At 40.5% G+C, this 23,064-nt stretch overlaps 1 long non-coding RNA gene across 1 annotated transcript in view; it reads right to left on the reverse strand.

The window, feature by feature from the left end:
- Window positions 1-16,652: 16,652 nt before the first annotated feature.
- The window catches only part of LOC309621205, a 196,269-nt gene continuing 189,857 nt past the window's right edge, over window positions 16,653-23,064 (reverse strand). The window contains exon 2 of the long non-coding RNA XR_014239819.1: window positions 16,653-19,325. This is a non-coding gene — a long non-coding RNA (uncharacterized lncRNA). The remainder of the gene's footprint in view (window positions 19,326-23,064) is intronic.

Here is a 23,064-nt window from a genome sequence, read left to right on the forward strand (position 1 = left end):
TTTATTATGCCCTCCACTCAATCTCAGCTACATTTCGTCATCGTCATGTTCAGTGGCTTTACCCTCTTCAAGCTCTCAGTCTCAAGCATCTCACTCTTTGACTACTACCTCTATGTTTTTAGCTTACTTCTTCAGATACACCCAGTCCACAACTCTTTGACCCCATCAGGATCTCCAACGCATTGACTGTACCCCATTTTTACCTCCTTATATGTCATTATAAACCTTAATTAGAATTCATGGTATATGATTACAGTCTTCCCTTTGTTTAAGCCTTCAGTTCCCTTACCTCTGTCTTCCTCCATCATGATGACTTATTGAAATTGCTTCGCTGGTGTCTGAGGGCAGGATCTCTAGGAAATAGATTTGCATGCAAGAGTTTTGTGGGGAAGTGCTTTAGGGAACATTCACATGGGAGGAGTGAAAGAAGCAGGATTGGGCAGAAGGGGACCTTCTGAACTGTGATGCATTGATCCTATGGGGTGTGCCGAAGAGCTGGAATGGCCCTTCAGAACCGTCCCACCTTGGGATAAGGTGACTGAGCTTTTTTTAACTCCTTTCATTGACCAGTTATTAAGTGCAGAAAGTCCTGGGAAGTGGGCGCAAGGCAGATTTCTTCAGGTGAGGGCAATTCCTGAGAGTGATTGAGCTGAGAGCTGTTGGCTTCCAACACTCCCAGCAGCTGGGAGAATGAGTATCTCAGTCCTGAAGGGGGAATCGGGGTGGTGCAGCACAACATCCACTACACCTAGCTAAGGCCAACTCTCCACCCCCTCCAGGCCTGCAGCTGAGCAGCTGATGAAGGCTGGAAAGAAACTTAGAACCAAGCCGAATAGTTTTACTTTAAATTCATCACCACCAACCTCAAATAAGCTTCAGTTCTGCCCACAATCCTACTATTGACACATTTCTCTGTTTCATACCTTCCCCTTGTTTCTCCAATACCCTTTTCCCATCTTCACTCTTGACTGGTAACTGACTGACTTGAGAAAATATAAACAATTAGAGAACTTCCATATTTTTCTTCCACCAATATAGCAACATACACACAAACCTATCCTTTTGCTAAAATGGTGAATTGTTGATATTCTTATCTAAGTCCAATTCCTCCTTGTGCTGAATTTCATTCATTCTTACCTACTCAAGGGCATCCCTTTTACTATTTTCCGCATTCCTCTTGCATGGTCATTTCCCCCTTTGTGCTGGATCATTCCCATTGACATAAAAACACATGGGCAACATTTTCCATCTTTAAAGTACCCTGCCATGACCCACATCATTCTTCAGCTACCACCCCTTTTCTGCTCCACTTTACAGAAAAAGTCATTGAAACCATTGTTTATATTCTCTGACTCCCCTTTGTCACTTTTCTTCTCATTCTTTCTTAAACCTTATCCAATAACTCCTACTACCTCCTACTACCTCAGCAATACTGCATTTGTCAAGGTCTCTAATCTGTCCATGTTACCTTATTTTGCCCACCTGCAGCACTGAGCATAGGTGATCATTCTTTCCTTGAAACACTTTCCTCACTTGGCTATGGGGATACTGTCATCTCCTGGTTTCCCTCTTATCTCAGTGGCGGCTCCCTTTCAGTCTGCTGTTCTGGATTGTCCAGTCTGCCCAGTCTCTAAATTTTGGACAGCTTCAGGGCTGAGTCCTTAAACTTATTTCAATATCTTTCTACACATAGTTGCTAAGTGATTTCATGCATTACATTTCCAATTGCCTATTTGATATCTCCAGTGGATAATAATAATAATAATAGCTAAAGAGATTGAATGACTCCTATATACCAGGTATTGTTCTAAGCCCCTTATGTATATTTATTCAAATAATGTGTACAATAGACATCTAAAACTCAGCATATCTAAAACCGAACTTCTGATTCTCATTCCCACTAAGACCAGCTCCTCCCTCAATATTTACCACTTCAGTGAATGGCAGTACGTTTCTGATCTAGTTGTTCAGGCTCCAAACTTCAGCATGATCCTACCTCCACTCTTCTTTCATATCCCACATCCAATCCATCAGCAAATTCTGTTAGCTCCATTTTCAGAATATATACCCAATCCAAGCAGTTCTTATCACTGCCCCCTGATTCAAGGCTTCATCATCTCTTAGCTGGAATATTGCCTCCTTACTGGTCTTTTTGCCTTCACTATTGCCCCTCTCCAAGCAGCGACTACAGTGGGCTTTTAAAAACATGTTGGATTATGTCTTTCCTTTGCTTAAAACCTACTAATGCTTTTCCATCTCACTCAGAAAATAATTCAGAGTTTTAACTGTGACTTACAAGGTCCTATGGCAGGCCCCTAGTTAACTCTCTGCCTTCATCTCCTACCACTCTTTAACTCCATCACTGTTGTTGTGGTGCACTGGCCTCCTTGCTGTCCCCTGAGCCCCCTCCCTAAGCAGGCTTCCATCTTAGCACCTGTGCATTGCGGTTCCTTCTACAGGTTGATATAGGTATCAATATGCTTAATTAAAATTGGCATTTGAAGATTGCTCCCTGGAAGAGTTTTATTTGCATGTATGGTCTGATTATCTTGAAGTAGCAAACAAAGCCATGAAGTTATTAATTATTTTTGCATGATCTTCTTATGTAAACAGACATTCTCTATATAGAAGTCAAAATACGGAAAGCGATTAAATATAGAATTGCAGCTAAGGCTACATCTTTCTGGTGTTAAACTCAACAATGGTGATTTAGTTTTAGCAAAGCAATGTAATCCATCATATTTGATCATTTGAATTTTATTGACTCTGTGGTTTTGTTTGCATTTAATATATAATGTAGCTTTAGCTTTATAGTTGAAGAAGAGTGATCAGCATAAGTTTATTTTTTACTTTTATGTTTGTGACTTTTTAAGTAATATTATAATAGAAATAATGAGACAACGCTGGAGTCTGTAAACATATTTCTCCTTTAAAAGAGGTCTATATATTAAATCAAATTTGAAAAACACATTTTAGGTGATTACATAATGATTTTCACAATAAAATTCCTTATAATAGAGAAAGCAAGGGAAAAAGCATGAGAGGCCTAAATATTTCAGACCGAAGTTAAAAAAATAAGAAAAGCATTGGCAGTACATTTAGCCAATTATAAAGAGAACTACAGAAAAAGAAATTGGTGAAATTGAAAAAAAAAGTTTCCTGGATAAGGAATTATTAAACATTTAGAGCCAGGAAAGAAGTTTATATTAATTTTCCAGACATTTTCTACTTTTCATTCCTCCATTCCATTAAATACCCTCCTCATAGAAAAGAACTAGAGACCTGAAGATGAAATCAAATAACATGGAAAATATTGAGAGAGGCTTTTTCCTATAATAAAGCTAAATGTATCCTTTTCTTTTTGAGTTTTTTGGAGGTAATTCTCATAAAGAGATGTTTGAAGTCCATGCTACGAATATCTGGTGACTACAAGACAAAACAAAAACACAAAGCACCTCTATAAACTTAGCCTTCATTTCAAAGAAAGACTTGGAAGAAGTTTTGAAAATTTCCAAAGTTTCTTCATAATTTGACTCCCCCCAAGTCACTGAAAAAATGAATAAGCTTTATAAAACACAGTTAAAGTCATTGAACAGTTAGTTAAATCAGTGTTTGGAATTATTGAGAAAGAAATTGCAATAGACAGAATTCCAAGATGGCCCTCCAAGATTCTGGATCCCTGCTGTACATGCACTTTCTCCCAGTTACTCAGTCAAACAGTAATCTCGGTGTTGTTGTGAAGGGATCTCGCAGATGCAGTCAAGGTCTTAAATCAGTTGACTCTGAGATTATCCAGGTGGACTTGACCTAATCATATGAGCTCTTTAGAAGCAGAGTTTTCCCCCAACGGTCACAGAAGAGAATGTCAGAGAGACACACATTGGCTGGTCTGGAAGAGAGCAAATATCCACAGGAACTGCCTATGGGGGCCACATGGCAAGGAACTTTGTGCAGCTTCTAGGAGCCCAGAGTGGTCCCCAGCCCACAGCTAGCAGGAAAAGGGGACCTCAGTCTGATAACTATAAGGAAATGAATTCTGCCAACTTCCAGTGAATTTCGAACGAGACTGCAAGCCTCAGAGGAGAACCACAGCCCTTGGTGGCCACTTTGATGTCAGCTCGGCAAGACCTGAGTAGAGAATCCAGTCACACTGTGCCAAGACTGTCACCTACAGAACTAGGAGATAAGAAACCTGTGTTTTTTTAAACCTACTAAGTTTGTGATAATTTATATGGCACTGGAAAGGAAATGCAGAAATCATTTCTCTTTTCAGCCAGTTGTATCGGAATCATATAGAAACTGTCAGTGTTGCCTTTTGGAGTAGGGATGGGTAGAAGTCAAAATCGCTATTTTTATTTAATCCATAATCTGAACTTTAATTAAGATAGGACTATGTCCTAAAAAACTTCAGAATGTCAAAGAATACAAAATAAATAATGAAAACCGAACAGCAACAGGGAAACCATAGGGTGTAACATGGGGTGCTGAGTTCCTTCAATTCTAGCTGTGGACCTCCAGCTGGGAGTCTAGACTTAGTCTCGAGGAACCTCTGATGCACTGGGCAGAATTATAGGTACATGCTCAGTTAATAAGGCCTCAGGGGATGAAGCTCATTTGTAGGAAGTCAGTTTTAAATAACAGAAACTGTGATAAATCAACAATATAAACTCAGACTGCATGCAAGGCATACACTGAGTACTATGAAGGCAGAATTGTTGGCATATTCTGCTTGGCGAAAAAAAATACCTCTAAGCAGGTAAAAGTTGAAGAGTGTCTCTTGTCTTTCAGATTTATTCAGTAGGAGACTATGTATACCAGGGGTTGGCAAACTTTTTCTGGAAAGGACCAGATTTTAGGCCTTGTGGGCCATGTGGCCTCTGTTGCAACTACTCAACTCAGCTGCTATAGTGTAAGATCAGCCAGAGAGGATATGTAAATGAATGAGTATAGTTACATTCCAGTAAAACTTTATTTACAGAAAAGGTAGTGGACTGGATCTGGCCAGGGCTATAGTTTGCAGACCCTGATCTAGATGGGTGAGCAGGGCCTGAACTGGTGGTGGCATCTGGGGGAATAAAAAGGAGGGTACAAATGTGAGAGACATTGTGGAAATAGAACTCACAGGACCTGACAACTAATTGGCATTGAGGAGAAGGAGAAGGAGGAGAAGATGGAAGAGTTGGGGGTGTGTGTATGTGTGCATGTGTGAATGTGTGTTGGGGGAGTAGTGGAGAAAATGAGTTGGGTATTGAAGCAATAATATTGGGGTGACTTCAGAATATTTGTGGAAAAGTCTAGGAAGCAGGTAGAAGTATAGTATCTCTTGCGCGCGCATGCGAGCGAGAGACTGATTTAGGTGATTTGGGAGTTATCTCCATGGAGATGATGTCTTGAAGCCATAGATGTAGGTAAGATCATACATGGGAGGTTTGTAGAATATGAGCTAATGTATATAAAAGTGCTTTGAAAACTGTAAGGCATTACAGAAATGCAAAATATTCTTATTATTAAATGTGACAAACAGAAGCATAAAAGGCAGTAACAACTGTTTTATGTCTCAGAATCCCTGCTAGTTCCCAATTATTGCATTTTCATCCTGTGATGGCCTTTGAACAACTCTTTTTTTCCTCCCCTTGCATACACACTGAGATTATAATGCATTAACATTATCAATGTGGTGGCATAATGCCTTTTTTTTCCCCTAACAGATACTCTCAAACCTCTTTTGGTAGACATAAACTTCTAAGAGGGGTGGGACAAAGACACAGAGATGCCGCTTTGATATTAGGGTGCAATGCTAGGAGTTGGTTTTTTTTTTAATTAATTAAATAATTTATTTATTTTTGCCTGCTTTGGGTCTTCGTTGCTGCGCGTGGGCTTTCTCTAGTTGTAGCGAGCAGGGGCTACTGTTCATTACGGCGTGTGGGCTTCTCATTGCGGTGGCTTCTCTTGTGGAGCACAGGCTCTAGGCACGCAGGCTTCAGTAGTTGTGGCACGAAGGTTCAGTAGTTGTGGCTCATGGGCTCTAGAGCAAAGGCACAGTAGTTGTGGTGCACGGGCTTAGTTGCTCTGCGGCATGTGGGATCTACCCGGACTAGGGCTTGAACCTGTGTCCCCTGCATTGGAGGCAGATTCTTTTTTTTTTTTTTAACATCTTTATTGGAGTATAATTGCTTTACAATGGTGTGTTAGTTTCTGCTTTATAACAAAGTGAATCAGTTATACATATACATATATCCCCATATCTCTTCCCTCTTGCGTCTCCCTCCTTCCTACCCTCACTATCCCACCCCTCTAGGTGGTCACAAAGCACTGAGCTGATCTCCCTGTGCTATGCGGGGCAGGCGGATTCTTAACCACTGTGCCACCAGGGAAGTCCCTAGGAGTTTTATTTAAATGAGGAATGAGGCAGCAGGTTTAGGGGTATCAATATTTAATCACTAAGACAGGGAAAGAGACACAGAATGTAGGGGCGGAGTAGACCGAAGAGATAACATCAAGTTAGAGTTGAGGAAGCCCTGAAATCTTGAAAAGTCTTTTCTGTGGGGAATTGCTCTTTCCCCTGATCTCAAGGACAGCAGTGCTGTCCCTTAAAGCAGTCTTTTTTTTTGGCCACACCACGTGGCTTGCGGGATCTTAGTTCCCCAACCAGGGATCGAACCCATGCCACCTACAGTGGAAGCGCCAAGTCTGAACTGCTGGGCCGCCAGGGAATTCCTTCCCTTAAGCAGTCTTGACTTGCATTTCCAGGGTATTTCAGTTATCTATTATGGCTCAACAAATGATTCCAAAACTCAGTGGCTTAAAACAGCAGCCATGTTATTAAATTTCATGATTTTGTGGGTCTGGAATTTGGATATGGCTTGGCTGGGTGAGTCTTCTGTTCCATGTAGTGTCAGTGGAAGTCACTTGTTGGTATTCAGCTAGTGGATGGGCTGGTCTGGGAGGTCCGAGACAGCTTCACTCACATGTATGACACCTTGATCAGATGACTGGAAGGCTGGACTCAGCTGGGACTTGGGGCTAGGGTACCTACATGTGGCCTCTGTAGCATGGTGGCCTCAGGATAGTTAGATTTCTTATATAGCAGCTCAAGGTCCAAGAGTGAGTGATCTGGCAAACGAGACATATGCTGTGTGGGTTTTCATGACCCAGCCTTGAAGTCCCATTGTGTTACTTCTGCCATATTCTATTGGTTGAAGTGGTCATGAATCTTTGAGTCTTTCCATATTTAAGGGGAAGAATGATAAACCCCACCTGTAGATGGAAAGAGCATGAAATAATTTGTGGCTATGTTTTAAGACCACCACAAGTCCCTCTGGCAGAAGGATGTGCCTCCTTGATGACAGCTCAGATGATATGGACGCTAGGAAGCCCTGCCCTCCTAGGCCTAGCATTTCTTGGAGTGACGGAGGTTGCAGCATTCCATGGGGGTTGCATATTGGTGGGATGGGTTCCCCTACCTAGAGAGCAGATCTTGAGACCAGGACTTGGATGCAGGTAGTTTATTTGGGGAAGTGATCTCAGGGAACAGGAGTTGGAGACCGGGAAGAGTGAAACAGGGAAGGAGGAAAAGCCATCCCAGCATGCACTGTTGAGTTGGTCACACTGTGGGCTTTTAGGGCTCAGTCCTGCTGAGATCTTCTAAGTTGCTGTGTAGTTGCACCTGGGAATTGTCTGTCTGGAAGACAGAAGATAAATTCACCAACTCCCATCTCCCCTTGGTCAGGGGCTGCCCCACGGGATGTTGGCTTTCTCTTACTTCCAGCTCTACCCATGGGTAAATCTTGATGGGAGCCCATATTGTAACATCAGACAGATTCTGGGTCAGACAGCCAGACACACAGAGAGTTGAATTGAGGTGCTGTCAAATTATACATGCATGAAGATGGTTGCCATAGCAACAGATGGGGTAAAAGGTGGGCTGGGAGGATGTGAGATGGTTACAAGAGGTACCTGATATGCATGCACACGCTTGAACTTCCCCATTAACTAAACCAAGGATACAGGCTTTAAAGCAAGTGGCTACACAGCAGAAACAGATACAGTATAGCTTGTTTCAGTTTCTTCTCGTCCCGTGGATTCCCACCTGAGATGAACATGCAATTGCCACCAGGAACATTCTCCTCAAGGCTCATGTCACTATTCTGGGAAAACTTACATCAGTAATCAATGAACTCCTGTTTGAGAAAAGATCTATACAGATCAGACTTTCCTGGTTCATGAACAAACAGCCCTAGCAAGGGCCATATCCTTATCCCAGAGGACAAACAACAGTCAGTGACCTGTTCAGGTGTTCCCAAACAATGCCCCTGCCCTCAGCTCTCCAGTGGGCAGGAAAACTCAATTACCACAGTGGCAGACTAATAACCATTCTCCACTCTCTAGTCCTAAGAGGGGAGTTGACACTGATCATGGCTGGTGACGTTTATCATGGCATCTGCTTGACAGTATCAGGGGACAACCAATGGATGGAATTGGAAGGAGCAAGGAGATCAGTGTAGTTTCAGAGGCCAATTTCAAGGCCGCTAGTGAGGGAGATAAGTTTTTCCTATTCTAAGTGAACCTACGTGTGAAATCCATATTTCTGTATAAAAGAAGGATGGTTCATCTCTTTGCAAAAGAAGTCTCTAGGGGACTAATTTGCCTGTTGAGCTCCCCTGTGGCATTTTATTTGTGGTTTCATTTTATTGAAAGCATAGGACTGCATGGCGTGCTGTAATGGTTCTCAGAATGATTCTAGACCATGGATATTCTGTTTGAATGAAAGCTTTTGTGAAAGTTCAATAAGTGAATCATATGGAAAGGGCTGCTCAGCTTCAAGTGGGGGTAGAGACTTGTAATTGCAGATTCTTCTCTCAGTCTGTCTTCATTCCTCCACTTTCTTTGATCCTTGAGAGACAGCAACGTACCTTGTATAGCTCCTATTATCACGGTTTAGAAGTCTCTGATATGTAGTACAAATTAGGAATGTGTCCTGCTGCAAGCAATAGAAGATTGGACAACAGTGTGTTAAAGAAATAAGGAATTACTTTTTCATCCCTTATTGAGAAGTCTGGAAGCGGGTAAACACTATTGTTTCAGCAACCCTGGCCCTTTCTCTATTTCTGCTATGCTTATTCTATTGACTTGTTGCCTTATGGCTGCAAAAGAACTACAGCATCTCTGGGTGTCACATGAGTTCAAGGCAGAAAGAAAGTTGAAGGGGAAAATGTGGATTTTTTTGCCTTCTGAGTTGCTGTTTATTTTTTGGGAGGGAGGGGGAAGTGACACATTACTAGACAACTGTCCTTTAGATCTCATTAGCCAGAAATAGCTCACAGGCCCATCATAGACTGCTGCTGACCAAAGGGCATTAGAGGGCCACTTAATCCAATAATGACTTATTTCCTGAAGCTAAGAAAGGGGTCTTTCCTCTCTGAAATCACAGAATCTCTGCCTGCTTCTTGAACAAATCCAGATTTTATTAGCAGGCAGGTAGGGAATGGAGAAGGGCAGTTGGATGGACAATTGGACAGATAACAAAATGTGTCTCTCAGAGCCAGTGTGTCAGCAAACTTGATTGTGAGTTCTAACTTGGGCACTTAACTGATTGTGAAACATTGGACAAGCCACTTGACATGGCCTGGCTGCAGTGACCTCATGTATAAATTGACAAAAGTGAACAAGTTGAGTGCCAAGTTTCCTTCTAGCTCCTATATTCAATGGTTCTGTGCAATTTTAATAACTTCCTCAATGTTCATGGCTAAACCAAAACTGGTTTGTAATTGAAACAGATGCCCTAATGGAGCTGTTCTGGCTCTAAGAACTGGCTGCTTATGTTTTCATGCAGTAGATTATGTGCTGTGAATTTCAAAGAAATTCCACTTTTTTTTTTAAACTTTGAGGAAAAATCAGCTCTCTGTTCCCCTCCATTCCATAGTTAAATTTTATATTTGAATAGTACAGCTTTCTTCCATGTAATTCTTATTTAGTTTTTCTTGATAGAAAAAAGAAAAGAAAAATCAACCTTCCTATTTGGTATAAAGCTCCTTCTAAGTAACAGGAAATTATTACCTGCCCTCTGATTGATTGTCCAATATTAAAATAAAGTAAATAAATGAAGTCTTAAAAAATATATAATTGCAATTAGTGTTTGGCTGTATCGAGTATACAGTTTTCACCAGTTGTAAACAAAAGTAAAAGCTTAAGATTCTGATTGGGTGATATACCTGTGGTTAGCACAGTGCCTGACTTTTGGTAATTATTCGGTAAGTGTTTCTTGGATCCCTGAATTATGATAAGAAGCATAAATGAGCCAGAATTGACTAGGGTAGAGTTAATTCCTCAGAGTTAGATTTTCATAGTTTTAATATCCTTGATGTTATTAAGGAGGGCATTGGAAAAGGGCTTACTTGAAACATTTGATTGATAGCTTATATTATTTGTACATTAGTCAATATACAAAAGGAAGTCAGAAATAGTGCAGCATGCCAGTTCATTCACTGACTGTTTATTAAGTGTCCTCTAGGTGCCAAGCACTCTCGTAGATAGTGCAGTACAACAGTGAATGAGCGAGACCACGGTCCCTGCTCCCATGGAGCTGCACTCCAATGGAGGAGACAGACAGTAAACAATAAGCAAAAACTATTTCAAGTAGTGATAAGAATTACGAAGAAGATGGAACAGGATAATGTAATAGTGAGTGGGCGGGTGAGCAGCATTAGTTAAGGCAGTCATGGAAGGCTTTTCTGAAGACTTGACATTTGAGCTGAGACCATGTGAAGATCAGAGGGAACAGTAAGTGCAAATGCCCTTCGGTGGTAATGAGCCTGCTGTGTTTGAAGACCAGTAAGGAAGCCAGTGTTGCTCAAGTGTAGTGAACAAGGTTAGTCGGGAGAGGTGGCCAAGGGCCAACCTGTACGAAACCTTGTAGAACAAGGATATCATTCTAACTGCAATGAAAATCTATTTAGGATTTTAAGCAGGGGAAGGACATGACCTGCTTTAAATTTTTGTAAGATCTTCTATCTTCTGGGTAGAGAATGGATTAGAGGGGGCAAGACCCGACACATAGACATCAGTTCGATAGCTATTGCAGCAGTTCCAGTGGGAGAAGATAATGCCTTATGAGCAGGGAGATGGGGAAAAGTAGATAGATTGGAGATCTATTTTGGAAGCACAGCACTAGGACTTGCTAATGGATTGTATATGGGGGTTAGTGATAGAAGGAAAGGGATTAAGCATGGCCTCTAGGTTTTCAGCTGAAGTGACTGGGAGGAAGGGGTGACTTTTTTCTGATAATCTGAAGAGGGTGGGGAGAAGCAGTTGGGGTGGGGGTGGTGGCTGACAGTCAGAAGTTCTGATTTAGAAATATTAGATCTGAGGTGCCCCGCAGACATCTGCATCTTAAAAGTCTACTTTGAAGCAGGGGCTTTACAAAGGAGTCCTCTTAGGAATGCAATGGTTAAAGACAGAAGAAAAGCAGTAATCCTTAACAAACTCTCAATAACAGAATCTCCACAGTGCTGTGTCTCTCTCTTCTTAAGTAGGCAGAGATAACTGTTCCAACGTAATCTCCCTGATCAAGAAAAGAATTGAGAACACACATGTTTAAGACCTTTGGTATGGGCTTCCCTAATCCCCTCTTCACCTTTTTGACCAGTCCAAGTGCTTACATCGGCAGAAAAATTTAAGCAGACAGAGGCAACTTTGTAGAGAAATGAATTGTGGAGAAGTCTGCTAGGATTACCAAGATTAATAGAAAAGAAAAGAACTGTCCTAAAATAAGCACAAGATAAAATACCAGAATGATACAGGGAACAGACCAGAAAAGAAAAAAACCCCCCAAACCTAGGTTAGGTTTTCATTTTAATAAAGTAGAAATATGTAGGCAGGAAATTATTTTTGAAAAATTTTCACTTGGTGAAGCTGTTCAAATAAAATCTACATACTTTTAATTATAAATGGAACAGAAAGGATTTTGTGTGTCTCTAAATTTAGGATCTGAGTTTTATGCTCTTGATGTGGGTAGAAGGTGTGAGTGCTAGAATGTGCCAGGTCTGTAACCTCACAGGCCCCTATAAATTTTTTTTTTCAATTTAAACATTTACTAAGGGCCTTCTATATGCTAGATACTATACTAGGTATTTTTTAAAATATCTTTATTGGAGTGTTACAGTGTTACAGTGTTGTGTTAGTTTCTGCTGTATAACAAAGTGAATCAGTTATATGTATACATATATCCTCATATTCCCCTCCCTCTTGTGCCTCCCTCCCACCCGCCCTATCCCACCCCTCTAGGTGAACACAAAGCACGGAGCTGATCTCCCTGTGCTATGCGGCTGCTTCCCACTAGCTATCTATTTTACATTTGGTACTGTATATATGTCAATGCTACTCTCTCACTTCGTCCCAGCTTACCATTCCCCCTCCCCGTGTCCTCAAGTCCATTTTCTAGTAGATCTGGTTTTTATTCCCGTCTTGCCCCTATGTTCTCCATGACCTTTTTTTTTTTTTTAGATTCCATATATATGTGTTAGCATACGGTATTTGTTTTTCTCTTTCTGACTTACTTCACTCTGTATGACAGACTCTATGTCCATCCACCTCATTACAAATAACTCAGTTTCGTTCCTTTTTATGGCTGAGTAATAGTCCATTGTATATATGTGCCACATCTTCTTTATCCATTCATCTGTCGATGGACATTTACTTTGTTTCCATGTCCTGGCTATTGTAAATAGTGCTGCAATGAATATTGTGGTACCTGTCTCTTTTTGAATTATGGTTTTCTCAGGGTATATGCCCAGCAGTGGGATTGCTGGGTCATATGGTAGTTCTATTTTTAGTTTTTTAAGGAACCTCCGTACTGTTCTCCATAGTGGCTGTATCAATTTACTTTCCCACCAACAGTGCAAGAGGGTACCCTTTTCTCCACACCCTCTCCAGCATTTATTGATTCTAGATTTTTTGATGATGGCCATTCTGACCGGTGTGAGATGATATCTTATTGTAGTTTTGATTTGCATTTCTCTAATGATTAATGATGTTGAGCATCCTTTCGTGTGTTTGTTGGCAATCTGTATATCTTCTTTGGAGAAATGTCTATTTAGGTCTTCTTCCCATTTTTGGATTGGGTTGTTTGTTTTTTTGATATTGAGCTGCATGAGCTGCTTAAATTTTGGAGATGAATCCTTTGTCAGTTGCTTCATTTGCAAATATTTTCTCCCATTCTGAGGGTTGTCTTTTCCTCTTGTTTATGGTTTCCTTTGCTGTGCAAAAGCTTTTAAGTTTCATTAGGTCCCATTTGTTTATGTTTGTTTTTATTTCCATTTCTCTAGGAGGTGGGTCAAAAAGGATCTTGCTGTGATTTATGTCATAGAGTGTTCTGCCTATGTTTTCCTCTAAGAGTTTGATAGTGTCTGGCCTTACATTTAGGTCTTTATTCCATTTTGAGTTTATATTTGTGTATGGTGTTAGGGAGTGTCCTAATTTCATTCTTTTACATGTACCTCTCCAGTTTTCCCAGCACCACTTATTGAAGAGGCTGTCTTTTCTCCACTGTATATTCTTGCCTCCTTTATCAAAGATAAGGTGACCATATGTGTATGGGTTTATCTCTGGGCTTTCTATCCTATTCCATTGATCTATATTTCTGTTTTTGTGCCAGTACCATACTGTCTTGATTACTGTAGCTTTGTAGTATAGTCTGAAGTCAGGGAGTCTGATTCCTCCAGCTCTGTTTTTTTCCCTCAAGACTGCTTTGGCTCTTCGGGGTCTTTTGTGTCTCCATACAAATTTTAAGATTTTTTGTTCTAGTTCTGTAAAAAAAAAAGCCACTGGTAATTTGATAGGGATTGCACTGAATCTGTAGATTGCTTTGGGTAGTATAGTCATTTTCACAATGTTGATTCTTCCGATCCAAGAACATGGTATATCTCTCCATCTGTTTGTATCATCTTTAATTTCTTTCATCAGTGTCTTACAGTTTTCTGCATACTGGTCTTTTGTCTCCTTAAGAAGGTTTATTCCTAGGTATTTTATTCTTTTTGTTGCAGTGGTAAATGGGAGTATTTCCTTAATTTCTCTTTCAGATTTTTTGATGTTAGTGTATAGGAATGCAAGAGATTTCTGTGCATTAATTTTGTATCCTGCTACTTTACCAAATTCATTGATTAGCTCTCGTAGTTTTCTGGTAGCATCTTTAGGGTTCTCTATGTACAGTATCATGTCATCTGCAAGCAGTGACACTTTTACTTCTTCTTTTCCGATTTGGATTCCTTTTATTTCTTTTTCTTCTCTGACTGCTGTGGCTGAAACTTCCAAAACTGTGTTGAATAATAGCAGTGAGAGTGGGCAACCTTGTCTTGTTCCTGATCTTAGAGGAAATGGTTTCAGTTTTTCACCATTGAGAATGATGTTGGCTGTGGGTTTGTCATACATGGCCTTTATTATGTTGAGGTAGGTTCCCTCTGTGCCAACTTTCTGGAGAGTTTTTATCATAATTGGGTGTTGAATTTTGTTGAAAGCTTTTTCTGCATCTTTTGAGATGATCATATGGTTTTTCTCCTTCAATTTGTTAATATGGTGTATCACATTGATTGATTTGCATATATTGAAGAATCCTTGCATTCCTGGGATAAGCCCCACTTGATCATGGTGTATGATCCTTTTAATGTGCTGTTGGATTCTGTTTGCTAGTATTTTGTTGAGGATTTTTGCATCTATGTTCATCAGTGATATTGGCCTGTAGTTTTCTTTTTTTGTGACATCTTTGTCTGGTTTTGGTATCAGGGTGATGGTGGCCTCGTAGAATGAGTTTGAGAGTTTTCCTCCCTCTGCTGTATTTTGGAAGAGTTTGAGAAGGATAGGTGTTAGCTCTTCTCTAAATGTTTGATAGAATGCGCCTGTGAAGCCATCTGGTCCTGGGCTTTTGTTTGTTGGAAGGTTTTTAATCACAGTTTCAATTTCAGTGCTTGTGATTGGTCTGTTCATATTTTCTATTTCTTCCTGGTTCAGTCTCGGAAGGTTGTGCATTTCTAAGAGTTTGTCCATTTCTTCCAGGTTGTCCAGTTTATTGGCATAGAGTTGCTTGTAGTAATCTCTCATGATCCTTTGTATTTCTGCAGTGTCAGTTATTACTTCTCCTTTTTCATTTCTATTTCTATTGATTTGAGTCTTCTCCCTTTTTTTCTTGATGAGTCTGGCTAATGGTTTATCAATTTTGTTTATCTTCTCAAAGAACCAGCTTTTAGTTTTATTGATCTTTGCTATTGCTTCCTTCATTTCTTTTTTATTTATTTCTGATCTGATCTTTATGATTTCTTTCCTTCTGCTAACTTTGGGGTTTTTTTGTTCTTCTTTCTCTAATTGCTTTAGGTGTAAGGTTAGGTTGTTTATTTGAGATGTTTCTTGTTTCTTAAGGTAGGATTGTATTGCTATAAACCTCCCTCTTAGAACTGCTTTTGCTGCATCCCATAGGTTTTGGGTCATTGTGTTTTCATTGTCATTTGTTTCTAGGTATTTGTTGATTTCCTCTTTGATGGCTTCTGTGATCTCTTGGTTATTAAGTAGTGTATTGTTTAGCCTCCATGTGTTTGTATTTCTTACAGATTTTTTCCTGTAATTGATATCTAGTCTCATAGCATTGTGGTCAGAAAAGATACTTGATACGATTTCAATTTTCTTAAATTTACCAAGGCTTGATTTGTGACCCAAGATATGATCTATCCTGGAGGATTATCCATGAGCACTTGAGAAGAAAGGATATTCTGCTGTTTTTGGATGGAATGTCCTACAAATATCAACTAAGCCCATCTTGTTTAATGTGTCATTTAAAGCTTGTGTTTCCTTATTTATTTTCATTTTGAATGATCTGTCCATTCGTGAATGTGGGGTGTTAAAGTCCCCTACTATGATTGTGTTACTGTCGATTTCCCCTTTTATGGCTGTTAGTATTTGCCTTATGTATTGAGGTGCTCCTATGTTGGGTGCATAAATATTTACAATTGTTATGTCTTCTTCTTGGATTGATCTTTGATCATTATGTCTTGTCCTTCTTTGTCTCTTGTAATAGTCTTTGTTTTAAAGTCTCTTTTGTCTGATGTGAGAATTGCTACTCCAGCTTTCTTTTGATTTCCATTTGCATGGAATATCTTTTTCCATCCCCTCACTTTCAGTCTGTATGTGTCCCTAGGTCTGAAGTGGGTTTCTTGTAGGCAGCATATATACAGGTGTTGTTTTTGTATCCATTCAGCCAGTCTTTGTCTTTTGGTTGGAGCATTTAATCCATTTACATTTAAGGTAATTATGGATATGTATGTTCCTATTACCATTTTCTTATTTGTTTTGTGTTTGTTATTGTAGGTCTTTTACTTTTCTTGTGTTTCCTGCCTAGAGAAGTTCCTTTAGCATTTGTTGTAAAGCTGGTTTGGTGGTGCTGAATTCCCTTAGCTTTTGCTTGTCTGTAAACGTTTTAATTTCTCTGTCAAATCTGAATGAGATCCTTGCTGGGTAGAGTAATCTTGGTTGTAGGTTTTTCCCCTTCATCATTTTAAATATGTCCTGCCACTCCCTTCTGGCTTGGAGAGTTTCTGCTGAAAGATCAGCTGTTAACCTTATGGGGATTCCCTTGTATGTTATTTGTTGATTTTCCCTTGCTGCTTTTAATATTTTTTCTTTGTATTTAATTTTTGATAGTTTTATTAATATGTGTCTTGGCGTGTTTCTCCTTGGATTTATCCTGTATGGGACTCTCTGTGCTTCCTGGGCTTGATTAACTATTTCCTTTCCCATATTAGGGAAGTTTTCAACTATAATCTCTTCAAATATTTTCTCAGTCCCTTTCTTTTTCTCTTCTTCTTCTGGGACCCCTATAATTCGAATGGTAGTGCGTTTAATGTTGTCCCAGTGGTCTCTGAGACTGTCCTCAATTCTTTTCATTTTTTTTTCTTTATTCTGCTCTGCAGTAGTTATTTCCACTGTTTTATCTTCCAGGTCACTTATCCGTTCTTCTGCCTCAGTTATTCTGCTCTCGATTCCTTCTAGAAAATTTTAAATTTCATTTATTGTGTTGTTCATCATTGTTTGTTTGCTCTTTAGTTCTTCTAAGTCCTTGTTAAACTTTTCTTGTATTTTCTCCATTCTCTTTCCGAGATTTTGGATCACCTTTACTATCATTACTCTGAATTTTTTTTCAAGTAGACTGCCTATGTCCTCTTCATTTGTTTGGTCTGGTGTGTTTTCACCTTGCTCCTTCATCTGCTGCATATTTCTGTGTTTTCTCATTTTGTTTAACTTACTATGTTTTGGGTCTTCTTTTTGCAGGCTGCAGGTTCATAGTTCCCGTTATTTTTGGTGTCTGCACCCTGTGGTTGAGGTCGGTTCAGTGGCTTGTGTAGGCTTACTGGTGGAGGGGACTGATGCCTGTGTTCTGGTGGCTGGGGCTGTATCTTGTCCTCCTGGTGGGCAGAGCTGCGTCTGGTGGTGTGTTTTGGAGTGTCTGTGACCTTAGTATGACTTTAGGCAGCCTCTCTGCTAATGGATGGGGTTTTGTTCCTGTCTTGGTTGTTGTTTGGCATGGGACTTCCAGCACTGGACCTAACTGGGCATTGGGTGGAGCTGGGTCTTAGTGTTGGGACGAAGATCTCTGGGAGAGCCCTTGCTGATTGATATTACATGGGGCTGGGAGGTTTCTGGTGGTGCAGTGTCGTGGACTCAGCCCTCCCACGTTGGAGGCTCAGGCCTGACATCCGGCTGGAGCACCAAGACCTGCCAGCCATACAGCTCAGGAGAAAAGGAAGAAAGGTTAAAACAAACAAAACAAAACAAAAAATGTACAGAGAGAACCCTAGGACAAATGGTAAAAGCAAACCTATACAGAGAAAATCACACAAGGAAGCATACACATACACACTTGCAAAAAGAGGAAAAGGAAAAAAATATATATATAGTAAAAAAAAAAAAAAAAGGAAGAGAGCAACCAAACCAATAAACAAATCCACCCATGATAGTAAGCTCTAAATACCAAACTAAGATAAACATAAAACCAGAAACAAATTTGACGCAGAAAGCAAACCCCAAGTCTACAGTTGCTCCTGAAGTCCACGGCCTTAATTTTGGGAACATATGTTGTCGCTTCAGGTATTCTTCAGGTGTAGTGTTTATCAAGTTGATTGTGGGGATTTAATCTGCTGCTCCTGAGGCTGCACAGAGAAATTTCCCTTTTTCTTCTTTGTTTGCACAGCTCCTGGGTTTTACCTTTGGTTTTTGCCCTGCCTCTGTGTGTAGGCCACCCTCAGGAATCTGTTCCCCACCCAGACAGGAGGGAGTTAAAGCAGCAGCTGATTAGGGCTCTCTTGCTCACTCAGGCAGCGGGGAGGGAGGGGTACGGTAGTCATGGAATGCATTGCGAGCCTGAGGTGGCAGAGGCTGAGGTGACCTCGCAACAGCCTGAGGCACACCGTGCTTTCTCCTGGGGAAGTTTTCCCTGGATCATGGGGCCCTGGCAGTGGCGGGCTGCACAGGTTCCTGGGGGTGGTGTGGAGAGTGACCTGCGATTGCATACAGGATTCTTGGTGGCGGCGCCCACAGTGTTAGCAGTTCATGCCGGTCTCTGGGGTCTGAGCTGATAGCCGCAGCTTGTGCCCATCTCTGGAGCTCGCTTAGGTGGTGCTCTGCCTTCTGTGGACACACTGGGAAGGAATCCCCTCTCCTCACACACCCCGAAACAAAGGTCTCTTGCCTCTCTGGCAGGTCCAGACTCTTTCCCGGACTCCCTCCTGGCTAGTTGTGGCACACTAGTCCCCTTCAGGTTGTGTTCACGCAGCCAACCCCAGTCCTCTCCCTCGGCTCTGACCTCTGAAGCCCGAGCCTCAGCTCCCAGCCCCCACCTGCCCTGGCGGGTGAGCAGACAAGCCTCTCGGGCTGGTGAGTGCTGGTCGGCACCGATCCTCTGTGTGGGAATCTCTCCGTTGCCCTCTGCACCACTGTTGCTGCGCTCTCCTCCATGGCGCCAAAGTTTCCCCCCTCCGCCACCCGCAGTCTCTGCCCACGAAGGGGCTTCCTAGTGTGTGGAAACCTTTCCTCCTTCACAGTTCCGTCCCACTGGTGCAGGTCCCGTCCCTATTCTTTTGTCTCTGTTTTTTCTTTTTTCTTTTGCCCTACCCAGGTACGTGGGGAGTTTCTTGCCTTTTGGGAGGTCTGAGGTCTTCTGCCAGCGTTCAGTAGGTGTTCTGTAGGAGTTGTTCCACATGTAGATGTATTTCTGATGCATTTGTGGGGAGGAAGGTGATCTCCATATCTTACTCCTTAGCCATCTTGAAGGTCTGTCCCTTATAAAGTATCTTGAGGTGGTATTAAGGCAAGGTGAATTTGATACTGGCCTACCCATGATACTCTAGTCCTAGGTAAATGAGATTTTTCTTAGAATCTCTTGGTTTCTGGGTTTGTTGCTAAGAATTCTGTTTTGGCGCACTTTATTCAGGCAAATGGATTGCTTCTCTCTTTTCCTGCCATCCCCATGGCCAGGTTCTGGCTAATGCACACTTGATTAGGGGCCATTCACTGGGTGATCCACTCGGGCTGGCTTTTAGCTCTCTCTTCCTCCTTCCTCTTGTGGGTGAAGGGCTGTAGAGTGAGTGGATAATCAGGCTGTCAGGCACTTGACTTTGACGGACTGGTCTACAGAGATCTTCAAAGTTTCTCTAGAGTCTCATCTCAATGTGACATTTACACGTTTTATAAGTAGTAGTGTTTTTTTTAAAAATTGTGAGTGGTGATCCATGAATATGTCATGAAATGGAGTTAGTGGTATTGACCAAGATATTAAAGAGTACAATAAGATAAATAGAATAAAAATATCAGTGTGCATTGTGCATAGTAAGGTTAAGTATTGTTTCATGGAGCTTCATTTGTAGGTAAACCTGTACGTCCTGGATTATGATGTAGAATGTATTTTTTACTCCAACTTGTGGTTAAAAAGAAAGTTTGAGAAAGACTGCCCTAGAGTGTAGGGGCTGAGAATGTAGCCTCTGCAGTTAGAAGGCTTATAGAGAAGAATCTCAGCTTCATAATTATCAGATGCCTGACAGTGGGCAAGTTTTATAACCTCTTCGGGCCTCAGACTCCTCATCTGTAAAGTAGTGATAAAGATAGATCCTGACTCAAAGGGTTATGTTTGTTGAGAGGGTTGAAGCCCTGACTACAATGATTGACACACAATAAGTAGCAATTGTTATGATTATCTATGAAAGTTGGTTGTTAATTTGTTGTGAGTGTGTGTGGCAGGAGAGTGTAATTAAAATGAGTCATATGAGCCTGTTTCCAGTCTAGTAAATGGCTACAGACTGGTTGAGTCCTTCTTAAGCCCCCGGATTCACTATTGGTCTTCTATGTGGAATGACATCTGATACCTTATTTTGAAACACTTGTTTGAAAATCAAGACTCCCTCAATGGGAAATGCTTCTTAAGATCTTTAGAAAAGCATAAATTGTACTTTGATTTCTATTTCCCTTTCCCAAAGGAATAAGATTAAGAGTAATAGATGCAGTGATTGGGTAGGGAAACCTCCTGGTATGGGAAGCACAGGGCTGTGCCCCTCTTGCTCCCTGTAAGGTCTCTCTTTGTTGAAATCAGCCTTCTGCTGCTAGGAATTAATTTCTTCAGGCTGTGCTTCTAGTAAACTCATTCACACTAAGCTGTTCTGGGGGTGCTTAACATGTTTATTTGTAATTTATTTAGGGATAGCCTTTCCTGGTAATGGTTGTGTTTATTTTTTTAAACAGATTTATTAAAGCATAATTTACATACCCTGAGTTCACTCCTTTTAAGTGTACAATTCAGTGATTCTTGAATGAAGAATTCAATGATTGTTGAATTTATAGAGTTGACTAAACATCACAATCCAGTTTTGGAACACTTCCGTCACCTCCAAAAGATCTCTCATGACCATTTGTAACCCTTCCACCTCCAGCCCTAGGCAACCATTAATCTGCTTTTTGTATTTATAGATTTGCCTTTTCTGGACATTTCATCAGAATGAAATCATACCGTGTATATGGTCTTTTGGGTCTGGCTTCTTTCACTCAGCATAATGTTTTTTGAAATTCAGCCACATTGTAGCATGTATAAGAACTTCATCGCTTTTTATTGCCTGATAGGGTTCTACTGTATGGATATACATTTGTTTCTCCATTGCCAGTTGATGGATATTTGATTGTTTCCACCTTTTGCCCATTATGAATAATGGTGCTATGAACATGTATGTACAAGTCATTGTATGGATGTATGTTTTTATTTCTCTTTCATAAATAACCAGGAGTGGAATTGATGAGTCATATGCTAAAGGAAGAGTCTAGTTTCTGTATATCCTTGCCAACACTTATTACTGTCTATCTTTATTTATTTATTTATTTATTTAATTTATTTATTTATTTATTTATTTATGGCTGAGTTGGGTCTTTGTTTCTGTGCGAGGGCTTTCTCCAGTTGCGGCAAGCGGGGGCCACTCTTCATCGCGGTGCGCAGGCCTCTCACTATCGCGGCCTCTCTTGCTGCGGAGCACAGGCTCCAGACGCACAGGCTCAGTAGTTGTGGCTCACGGGCCCAGTTGCTCCGCGGCATGTGGGATCTTCCCAGACCAGGGCTCGAACCCATGTCCCCTGCATTGGCAGGCGGATTCTCAACCACTGCCCCACCAGGGAAGCCCCTGTCTATCTTTTTTGATGATAGCCATTCTAGTGGGTGTGAAATGATAGCTCATTGTAGTTATAATTTGAATTTCACTAATGAATAATGATGTTGAGCATCTTTGTACATATTTATTATTTATAGGTTTCTTTGCTGAAATGTCTATTCAAATCTTTTGCCAAAAATTTAACTGGGTTGTTTGTCTTTTTACTGTTGTGTTGTAAGAGTTCTATACATACTCTGGATACAAATCCTTTATCAGATATATAATTTACAAATATTTCCTCTCAGTTTGTGGCTTGTCTATTAATTTTCTTAAAAGTGCCTTTTGAAGAGCAAAGTTTTAAATTTTTATACAGTGCAATTTATCATTTTTCTTTCATTGATTGTATTTTTGATGTTGTATCTAAGAAGTCTTTGCCTAGATCAAGGTCATAAAGTTTTTCTCCTGTATTTTCTTCTGGAAGTTTTATACTTTTAGCTCTTCATTTTAGGTCTATGATGCACTATGAGTTAATTTTTGTGGATAGTGTGAGGAAAGCATCTAAATTCATCTTTTTTCATGTGGATATCCAGTAGTCCCAGTGCCTTTTGTTGAAAAGATTTTTGTTTCTCTATAAAATTGCATTGACACATGCAGGTCTAAGAAATAATACAGAGTGGTCCGTGGTACACTTTGGCTAGTTTTCTGCAATGGTAACATTTTGCAAAACTACAGTGTAATATTATAACCTGGGTATTGACATTGATATGATCCATAGCTCTTATTCAGATTTTCCTAGTTTTATTTATACTCATTTGTGTGTGTGGGGGGGTGGAGTGGGGGACCATAACTTTATTAAGTCCTATACAGTTTTGTCACCTGTGTAGGTTGGTGTATCCACCACCACAGTCAAGGAACTGAACAGTTTCAACACCACAAGGATCACTCCTGTTGCCCTTTTATAACCACTCCCACTTCCCTGCCACCACCACCCTTGCCCCTCCCTGACCCTTGGCAAACACTAATCTGACCTCTGTTTCTAAAATTTCATCATTTCAAAAATGTTATATAAAGGGAACCATGTGTTATGTAACAATCTGGGATTGGCTTTTTTCACTCAAAAAAATATGGAGCACTTTAAATTTGCATATCATCCTTGCAAAGGGGCCATGCTAATCTTTTTCATCTCATTGCCATTTTCATGTATGTGATGCCAAAGTGCATATAATCATTTATTTTTTAATGTAGGTATTGATGTATTTGTATCATATCTCTCGATTTTTATTTATTTTCTATGTATCATGTCTTTTTGTTCCTGTATTCCTCCTTTATTACCTTTTTTTGTATTAAATAATTTTTTTCTAGTGTCCCCTTTAAATTCCTTTGTTTTTAATTATATTTTTTGGAATGA

This window comes from Balaenoptera borealis (assembly GCF_965194805.1).
Source record: "Balaenoptera borealis genome assembly, chromosome: X".
Classification (NCBI taxonomy): Eukaryota; Metazoa; Chordata; class Mammalia; order Artiodactyla; family Balaenopteridae; genus Balaenoptera; species Balaenoptera borealis.